This window comes from Cervus elaphus, chromosome 33, assembly GCF_910594005.1.
Source record: "Cervus elaphus chromosome 33, mCerEla1.1, whole genome shotgun sequence".
NCBI lineage: Eukaryota > Metazoa > Chordata > Mammalia > Artiodactyla > Cervidae > Cervus > Cervus elaphus.
The window spans coordinates 59,287,221-59,297,179 of record NC_057847.1 but is presented as its reverse complement, the minus strand read 5'-3'; positions in this window follow the sequence as shown (position 1 = coordinate 59,297,179).

The following is a 9,959-nucleotide window of genomic DNA, read 5'->3' as shown; positions in this document are numbered from 1 at the left end:
AGCACCACCTGGGAAACCGTTTGGGTAAAGAAACTGACTATATCTATATATATATACATACTATATATATATAGGGCTTCCTTGATAGCTCAGGTGGTAAAGAATCTACCTGCCAATGCAGGATATGTGTTTGATTTCTGGGTCCAGAAGATTTCCTGGAGAAGGCAATGGCATCCCACTCCAGTATTCTTGCCTGGGAAATGCCATGGACAGAGGAGCCTGGCAGACTACAGTCCAAAGAGTTGCAAAAGACTTGGACACAACTCAGCAACTAAACAAAAGTGTGACCTTTTTTATGATCCCACCATGGGGATTTCTGTACACTAGTGTATGAAATTCCATTAATACAATGGAATTACCTACTTCTCTATCACAGACGAGGTATGAAAAGGTAAATACTTTGGAAGATACTATATCATGATTTCCATTTATGTGAAAGTAAATGGGGAGTATTTGATCCCTGTGAGTTTTGTTTTCTTTTCTTCAAAGAAGGGATGGGTTAGACTAGAAAAATAGCAGAAAAGATAGGAGTGTTACAGAAACAGAAAGAATACAGAGAGGCACTATAGTTTCTTTCACAATAATTTCACATTCATTTATTCAAAGGCCGCCCCAGTGAAAACCACTTTCTGAAAACTGGGCACTTCTCCACTCTGCTTGAACCCTCAGGAGTGATTCCAGGGATTGGCAGTTAGTTTTTTTAAAAGATTTAATTATTTCTCTAGCTAGAACTGTGTGAAAATATAGACTACTAAACAGATAACAGTTTGCCATCGAGGGCAGCCTGACCCACTATATAAATTCTCAGGAGGCTGGAGAGAGAAAGGATTCTTTTTCTATTTGTGCTTATTGTAAGCACAGGCACTAGAATATTCTTATAGTAATGAGTACTTTCATGTTTCAAATGTTTACTCCTCAGGATCAACCTGTCTGCTTTTTGAAGATCACTGTGACACAGTAAATGTTAGAAAAGATAACACAAATTCTCCAAAAGAAATGGATTAGAGCTTGAGATTTTGTCAGTCACTGGAGTAAAATAAAATCCATATATCTATTTTTAATATGTATGAACTGCCAAATTCAATTCTATGCCAAATTAGGTATCACTATAGGATCATATACATTACATTATATATATATATTTACACACACATATGTATACACTCACACACATATATATGAAGTGAAAGTGAAGTCGCTCAGACATGTCCAACTCTTTGTGACCCTGTAGCCTGCCAGGCTCTTCTGTCCATGGGATTCTCTGGGCAAGAATACTGGAGTGGGTTGCCATTTCTTTCTCTAGGGGATCTTCCTGACCCATATACCTGAATTCTATTATCTAATATTTTGCCAAAGGCTTTTCTGTCTACAATCGAAATTATATTGGTTCCAAGTTTTTTTTTTTTTCTTCTTTTGTCTGGTTTTGGCATCAGAGTGATCCTAGTTTAATAAAATGAATTGGGAAGTATTTCTTTTTTTTGTATTCTCTTTTCTGAGATTATATAGAATTAACATTAGTTCTTCTTAAATATTTGAAAGAATTCTCCATTGAAGCCATCTATACCTGGAGAGCACTTAAGGATGTGTTTAGTCTCTAAGTCATGTTTGACTCTTTGTGACCCATGGACTGTAGCCCACCAGGCTCCTCTGTCCACGAGACTTTCCAGGTAAAATACTGGAGTGGGTTGCCATTTCCTTCTCCAGGGGATCTCCCTGACCCAGAGATGGAACCCATGTCTACTGCATTGGCAGGCGGATTCTTTACTGCTGAGCCACCCAGGAAGCCCGGAAGGATGTGAAACATTATTGCTAACCATAATCTTTATTCTGTATATTAGATGCCCAGAAGTTATTCATCTTATTATTAGAAGTTTGTGCCTTTTGGCCAACATCTCCTCATTTTCTCCTCCTTCTCAGCCCCTGGCAACCACCATTCTCCTCTCTGTTTCTATAAGTTTTGATCCTTTCAAATTCCACATATAAATGGGATCATTCAGTATTTGTCTTTCTCTCTCTGGCATATTTCACTTAGTATAATGTCCTCAAAAACTTAGTTGGTGACCCATGAAAAGATAGAAACATAATTAAAATACTAGCACTGTTTTATACTCATTAAATGGTTAAAAGATACATAAATACTATAATAAATGTAACATTTTATCTTGAAAAAGAAAATTCCTCAAAGCCCAAAGAAGTTACTGCTTAGTCCACCACTGAGAAGGGTATTATTATGCTGATTCCTATGGTTCTTATACTTTTAAAAATATTGCAAACTTCTGATGAGCTTTTATGAGAATAAAAATAAAAACCAGGTTTTTCTTCTGACAGTCATTCCAGCTGAGATATTTTTTGATATGTTATAGGAATAATGAATAGCATAAAAGAAAACTATCCTAGAAAGAAATCTCAGACCTTAGATAATACTGTCATTTATTCAAGGGACTTAGCCAGTCATAATGTAAAGAAAAATAACTACTTTTCTGGCACTAGGACTGGAGCCCATTATACAGAGTGAAGTAAGCCAGAAAGATAAAGAACATTACAGCATACTAACACATATATATGGAATTTAGAAAGATGGTAATGATAACCCTATATGCAAAACAGAAAAAGAGACACAGAAATACAGAACAGACTTTTGAACTCTGTGGGAGAATGTGAGGGTGGGATGTTTCAAAAGAACAGCATGTATACTATCTATGGTGAAACAGATCACCAGCCCAGGTGGGATGCATGAGACAAGTGCTCGGGCCTGGTGCACTGGGAAGACCCAGAGGAGTCGGGTGAAGAGGGAGGTGGGAGGGGGGATCGGGATGGGGAATAAGTGTAAATCTATGGCTGATTCATATCAATGTATGACAAAACCCACTGAAATGTTGTGAAGCAATTAGCCTCCAACTAATAAAAAAATTTTAAAAAAAAAAAAAAAAAAAAAAAGAATCAAAATAATTTGGATCATAAAGCATTTTTCCCTACAAACTAACTCTGTAGAGGCTTGGGGGGAAATAGAGAAACATAAGTATTTAGTTTCATTTTAAGCAGATCTTCATAAAATGGGATTCTTCCAAAGTAAGCGTTTATAGTACCATTTTGAGGGCAATGTAATATTGAAATCTGTTTGAATGTATATTCATTTTATCTATGTGTGTCTATGTTCAGCAACCAACTAGAGAATTAATATCTATCCCTTCTATAGCGATAAAGATCAAATTCTTCACAATACCGTAAACGCTTCCTAACTAAATTATGGTTATGACAGATAATAAATTCACATCTTGAAGGGTTTAAACACAAGAGAATAAAGGACTTAATAATGAAAGTTAATGGATTACAATCCATTTAAACTGTATACTCAGAAAGACTATGTTTCATTGGGGAGTTTTGCTAGCTTAATAAATGAGAATCATCTGTGCTGACTGTAAAATCAGCCTGGTTAACCTCACAAGCAAGGTCAGCTCACTGATTAAACACAGAAGGTATTTGAAGGGTACTTTATCTTTAGACCTAGGTCATGCCCTTGACACAAGGGCATTTTTCCTTTATTAGAAATAGCCATTTATCCTGAGTTTGTGTTTAAATTACTCATTTGAGAAAAGAAGTAACTTTTCACATTGTTAGACGAAAACTGTTTATAATGGTAACACGTCAAATCATTCCTTCACCCACTTCCTGTTTGTGGGTTTCAAAATCAGAAGCAACGTTAAGGAAGGAATTTACATGTTGTGTGAAACACAGGATTTGGTCTTTGGCCATGAGAGTCCATCAGGCTCGTTTTTGGAATAAGTCCACATCAACCCCAAGAGATTCTCTTTGTTCTGTAGACCATTCCCTCACTGCTGTAGAATGTTCTGTGTTCATTCACCTGCACTAACTGAGCAGTACCCTGAGACAGATGCCCAGCTCTGCCCCTCATGTGTGTCTAAAGATGCACTTGAGAAAGATTTAGAAATTAATGTTGTGAGTCAGAAATATATCAGCTGAGCAGATGGACATGGTTTCACTCAATGGATGGAACTGGAGGGAGGAAACGCGGCTCTCTGAAAGAAAATAACCATGGGTGAAGTGGAAGTCTGAAAAATGGAGCCACATCAAACACATCAAACAGTGGACCATGGCAAGGCGTGAGGCTCTGTCTAATCCTCTGGCCATTCAAACACACTGGGAACGAACCCTGAGAAAACCATGATTCAATAAGACACACGCACTCCAGTGCTCACTGCAGCACGTTACCATAGCTCGGACGCAGAAGCAGTCTAGAGGTCCACCGACAGAGGTACAGAAGATGTGTGTGTCACACACAATGGAATATATTTCAGCCATAAAAGGAATGGAATTTTGTCATTTGTAGTGATGTGGATGAACCTAGAATCTATCATACAGAGTGAAGTAAGTCAAAAGGAGAAAAGCAAATATCATATTTTAACATGTACATATGGAATCTAGAAAAATGGTACTAATGAGCCTACCTTCAGGGCAGGAATAGAGATGCAGATGTAGAGAACAGACTTGTGGGCACAAAGGAGGAAGGAGAGGTGGGACGAGTTGAGAGAGAAGCATGGACATATATACACGACCATGGAGGACCATATATACACTACTATTGGGAAGCTGTCGTATGGCATAGGGGGCTCAGCTCAGTGCTCTGTGATGAGCTAGAGACGTGGGGTGTGGGGAGGGTGTGGGTGGGAGGAAGACTCAAGAGGAAAGAGATATAAATATATTTACAGCTGATTCATGTTGTTGTAAAGCAATTATACTCCAATTAAAATAAATTTTAAAAATACAAATATATAAAAAATAAAATTAATATTCAGGTTTTTAAAAAAGACACACACACACACACACCTATAATGTACACACAGCTTTCTCTCTCTCTCTCGCAGTCATCTTCCTGAATGTTTACACTTGGGAAAGAGGAGACTGATAAACAGACAGGCGTGATGTCACCGTGATCCAGTTCTGCAGTGGGACATCTTTTGGAACAAACTGGTTGTAAGAGTGGAGGAGAGAAAAATCAGCTCCTAGAGAGTTTACCATGGCAGAAGTGGTGGTAAGGGCACAAAAGACAGCAAAGATATTTTTGATTATTATGTGCAGGTGGTACAAGTTACAAAATTCAGGAATATTGAGAACTATAATTTCATTTTCCTGTTACCCAATTTCCTTTTCATTCTTATTCATCTGGAATGGAGGGAAAGGAAAGAAAAATTTCTCAAACATCTTTTCTATCCATAAATCTGTGCTTGAGTTGCAAGAGTCTTATGGAGGACCAAACATTGAGAGGACACTCTTGTCATTTCTTCACTCAGATGAGATGCCCATTATCCTGTTTGGGCATTGGCCACCTGGCCTTGTATGTAAATGTCAGGTCATTTCTTACTGCTCTTCACCCAGCCCTTTTGTGCCTCACTGCTGTAAGTGACACATGTGTGACATACTTGGAGTCAGGGGAATTCCCTTGCCACGTTTCGTTTCCCTGGGGACAGAAATCTCAGTAGAGTTGTCTCATCCTCATTAGTCTAGACCCGTTCCTCGGGCAGTAAGTTAGATCCTGTTGCTCTCAGAGAACTTTCTCCTTGCCAAGCTTCTTCCAGGATTTCCCAGTGTACATCCCCTGTTAGCAGGACCCAGTAGAGTCTTGTTTCTTATCTTACTTCCTCCTCTCCTTTGTTCTTCAACATGGGACTGATTTTTCTTGGACCACTACAGCAATTACAAATAGATTAAATTTGATTTTTGAGGCCATTATAATGCCTTGCCAATAATAGCTGAAAATTTCCTAATTTATAAACTTGGTGTCTTCTCAGTTTACATTTAGAATCAAAGCATGTAGGGATAAAATTTCAGAATATAAAATGTTCCCTGCCTTCTAATCAGTTGAATATCTCTTTTAGGGCAAAGAACCTAGAAAGGTCTCAATGCTTTAATTTAGGAAAAACGGATAAGCAGAGAAACAAAAGTGAAAACTATAGAAGATGGATATCAATACATGACAAACCTAGGCAGCATGTTAAAAATCAGAGGCATGACTTTGCCAACAAAGGTTTATATAGTCAAAGCTATGGTTTTTCCAGAAGTCATGTATGAATGTGAAGGTTGGACCATAAAGAAGGTTGAGTGCTGAACAATTGATGCTTTTGAGCTGTGGTGTTGGAGAAGACTCTTGAGAGTCCCTTGGACTGCAAGAAGATCAAATGAGTCAATCCTAAAGGAAATCAACTGTGAATATTCATTGGAAGGACCAATGCTGATGCTGAAGCTCCAATATTTTGGCCACCTGACGTGAAGTGCCGACTCATTAGAAAAGACCCTGATGCTGAGAAAGATTGAAGGCAGGAGGAGAAGGGGATGACAGAGGATGAGATGGTTGGATACCATCACTGACTCTATGGGCATGAGTTTGAGCAAGCTCTGGGAGATGGTGAAGGACAGGAAAGTCTGGTGTGCTGCAGTCCATGAGGTCACAAACAGTGGAAGATGACTGAACGACTGAACAACAATAGATCAATAGACTGATACACACATAGATGGTCTGATACTTTGCCACATAAGTGAGAGTTCTGGGTGATCATGCTGAATTATGAATTGCAGCAAATGCTATAATGGTATGTGCATGCCTGCTAAGTTGTTTCAGTCGTGTCCGACTCTTTGCCAGACTCCTCTGTCCATGGAATTCTCCAGGCAAGAATATTGGAGTGGGTTGCCATTTCCTTCTCCAGGGGATCTTCCTGACTCAGGCATCAAACCTGTGTCTCCTACATCTGCTGCATTGGCAGGCAGGTTCTTTACCACTAGCTCCACCTGGGAAGCCCATAGTGGTATATTACTGGTAAAGTTGAGGGGCAGAGATTACTCCCTTTGTTTATGGCTCTGCTGGGTCTTCGTTGCTGCTCAAGGGCTTTTTCTAGTTGTGGTGCTCAGGCTTCTCATTGAAGTGGCTTCTCGTCTCACAGAGCACAGGCTCCGGGAACATGGGCTTTAGTAGTTGTGGTGCATGCACTCAGTAATTGTGGCTCACGGGCTTAGTTGCCCCACAGCATGGAGGGTCTTCCTGGACCAGGGATTGAACTCATGTCCCCTGAATTGGCAGGTGGATTCTTAACCACTGGACCTCCAGGGGAGTCTCAATTACTCCCTTTTAACACATCATTTGCAGTGACTGCCTTAGCATCCTTACAACTGAGTAAATGCTACTCTTTAAGAATTCTCTATAGCAGGGGCATTTGAATGTTATTTAGAACTGGAACAAGTGGTCAAACATCATCCTAAAATGTGAGACACAGGTGACTTTCTTACAATAATGTTAAATAAAATTAGTCCATACTTGACAAAGGAATATGGAACATGAAACAAATGTTGATTAAAGCCATAGAGAGATTTCATTCATATCTAGTTTTCCTTTTTGGATAATCATTCAAACAAAAGACAACTAATAAAGACAGTAATTTACTGAAATTATAAACAAGTGGCTATTTTTTTTTTTAATCAATAAGGGCTTTTGATTTAGATTGGTAGAAACTTCTGCATGTGACACCCATTAAAGCTAGATACTCAATAGTGGTTGTGTAGAGGTATTTAGGTTTACTGATTTTTTGATGCAACAGGTAACAATCAATTCCTATAAAAAAAAATCAATGTTTCTCACTTTAAGTGTTCATTTAAGTGACAACAAAATTGATGGGAAATATTGACTAAGATGGTAAAGAATCTGGCTGAATGCAGAAGACTTGGATTCAATCCCTGGGTCAGGAAGATCCCCTGGAGAAGGGAATAGATACCCACTCCAGTATCCTTGCCTGGAGAATTCCATGGACAGAGGAGCATGGAGGGAGGTTGCAAAGGGTCGGACATGACTGAGCGACTAATGCTTTCACTTCACTTCACATGAGCTAGATACTGGACCTGGTTCTAGCATTATAAGAATGTGTGTGTGTGTGTGTGTGTGTGTGTGTGTGTGTGTTAGTCACTCAGTCGTGTCCGACTCTTTGACACCGAGTGACTAACACTTTAACTTTTCAAGGTAAAAATACTGTGATATCACCGTTAAAATAGTAGCAAAAAAGTGCTTGATTTTATTCATTACATAAAGCGTTTAAGTCTTATGACAGTCTTCTGAGGGTTGCACTATTATTATCTTCAGTTATAGGAACTGAGGCACCGAGGGGTTGTATAGCTTCCCAAATAAGTGCCGAGTCAGGATTTACAACCAGGCCACCTGGTTATAGAGTCCATGAACTTATCTCCCTCCTTCTAGGTCCCAGCAGTCCCATTTCACTTAGACCACATAGAACAAGAGATAATCAGCCTGAGCACAGAGGCAGTAGGTCCTCAAAGTGGTGGGTCTCAAAATTTAAGAACAAGTTCAGTTCAGTTCAGTCACTCAGTCGTGTCTGACTCTTTGCAACCCCATGAGCTGCAGCATGCCAGGCCTCCCTGTCCAACACCAACTCCCGGAGCCCACCCTAACTGATGTCCATTTAAAAACAAAGGCAAAAGTTATTGTTTTGACCCAAATTATTGAAGATTTTTAATAAGTCATATGTTTATTTGGAGTGATGAAAATGTTAATTTGTTCAATTGATTAAAGTCTTCACATGTGAGAATATATTACTTAGGTATGGATACTTAATTAACATTTTTTCTATGGTCCTATCTAAAGGTTTTTGCCCTTCTTAGTGACTAGCTGTGGTCAGTCTGTACCTGAGTACCTGATATCATGGACAAGTATGAAGTGTGCGTGTATGTGTGTGTGCGCGCGCGCACGCGTGCAAGCACATACTCAATCGTTCAGTCATGTCTGACTCTTCGTGATCGCAAGGACTATAGGCTGCCAGTCTCCTCTGTCTATGGAGTTCTCCAGGCAAGAATACTGGAGTGGGTTACCATTTTCTACTCCAGGGGATCTTCCCAACCCAGAGATCGAACCCACTCCTCCTGCATCTCCTGCATTGACAGGCAGATCCTTTACCACTGAGCCACCAGGGAAGTCCCCAATTAGTGTCTTAGGGGAAAACTAAAGCATACATTACTTTCCTAAAGAAATCCACAAATCATATCCAATAGTACAGAATTTTCATAAAATGTGGTATGTGGTAGATAGGAAAACTTGGAGTCAAGTAGACTGGAATGAGTGTTTGCAGTGTGACCTTGGGAAAGTTACTTGACTTCTCTGATTCTTAGTTTCCTAATTGCAAAATACAAATAGAAATGCCTATGCAGGTTGCCTGAAGATTAAATGAGATAACATACAAATCCACTTTGAACAATGGTGGTGGTTACTTAATATTAGCGGTTATCCCTGTTTGAGCAAAATCATTATAATGGCACCTAGGAAAATACGGAGTTTTTGCCACCAGTCCTCTGGAGTCAACCAATGAGATGTGTACAAGGATGAAAATTTCTTGTCGTAACTCTCATGAGTCATGAGCAGAATAGGATGATATTGGTAGCCAAACTTCCAGGGCTTGAGTTCTACATCTACCTGTTACCAACTGGTGATTCTGGCCAAGTTGCTTTATCTCTTCATGTTTAGTTTACTCATTTGTAAAGGCTCCTTCATCCATGGAATTCTCTAGGCAAGAATACTGGAGTGGGTTGTCGTTCCCTTCTCCAGGGGATCTTCCTGACCCAGGGATCAAATCTGGGTGTCCTGCATTGCAAAGGGATTCTTTACCATTTGAGCCACCAGTGAAGTCCCTGTAAAATGTGTGTAATAATAATCCCCTCAATGCGTGCTCTGAAACTAGACTATATGATTATTTACACATTTCTTAGAGCAACGCTGTTGCTGCTGCTGCCGAGTTGCTTCAGTCGTGTCCGACTCTGTGCGACCCCATAGACGGCAGCCCACCAGGCTCTGCCGTCCCTGGGATTCTCCAGGCAAGAACACTGGAGTGGGTTGCCATTTCCTTCTCCATCTTAGAGCAATGACTTACACATAATTAGCTCTATGTGCATGC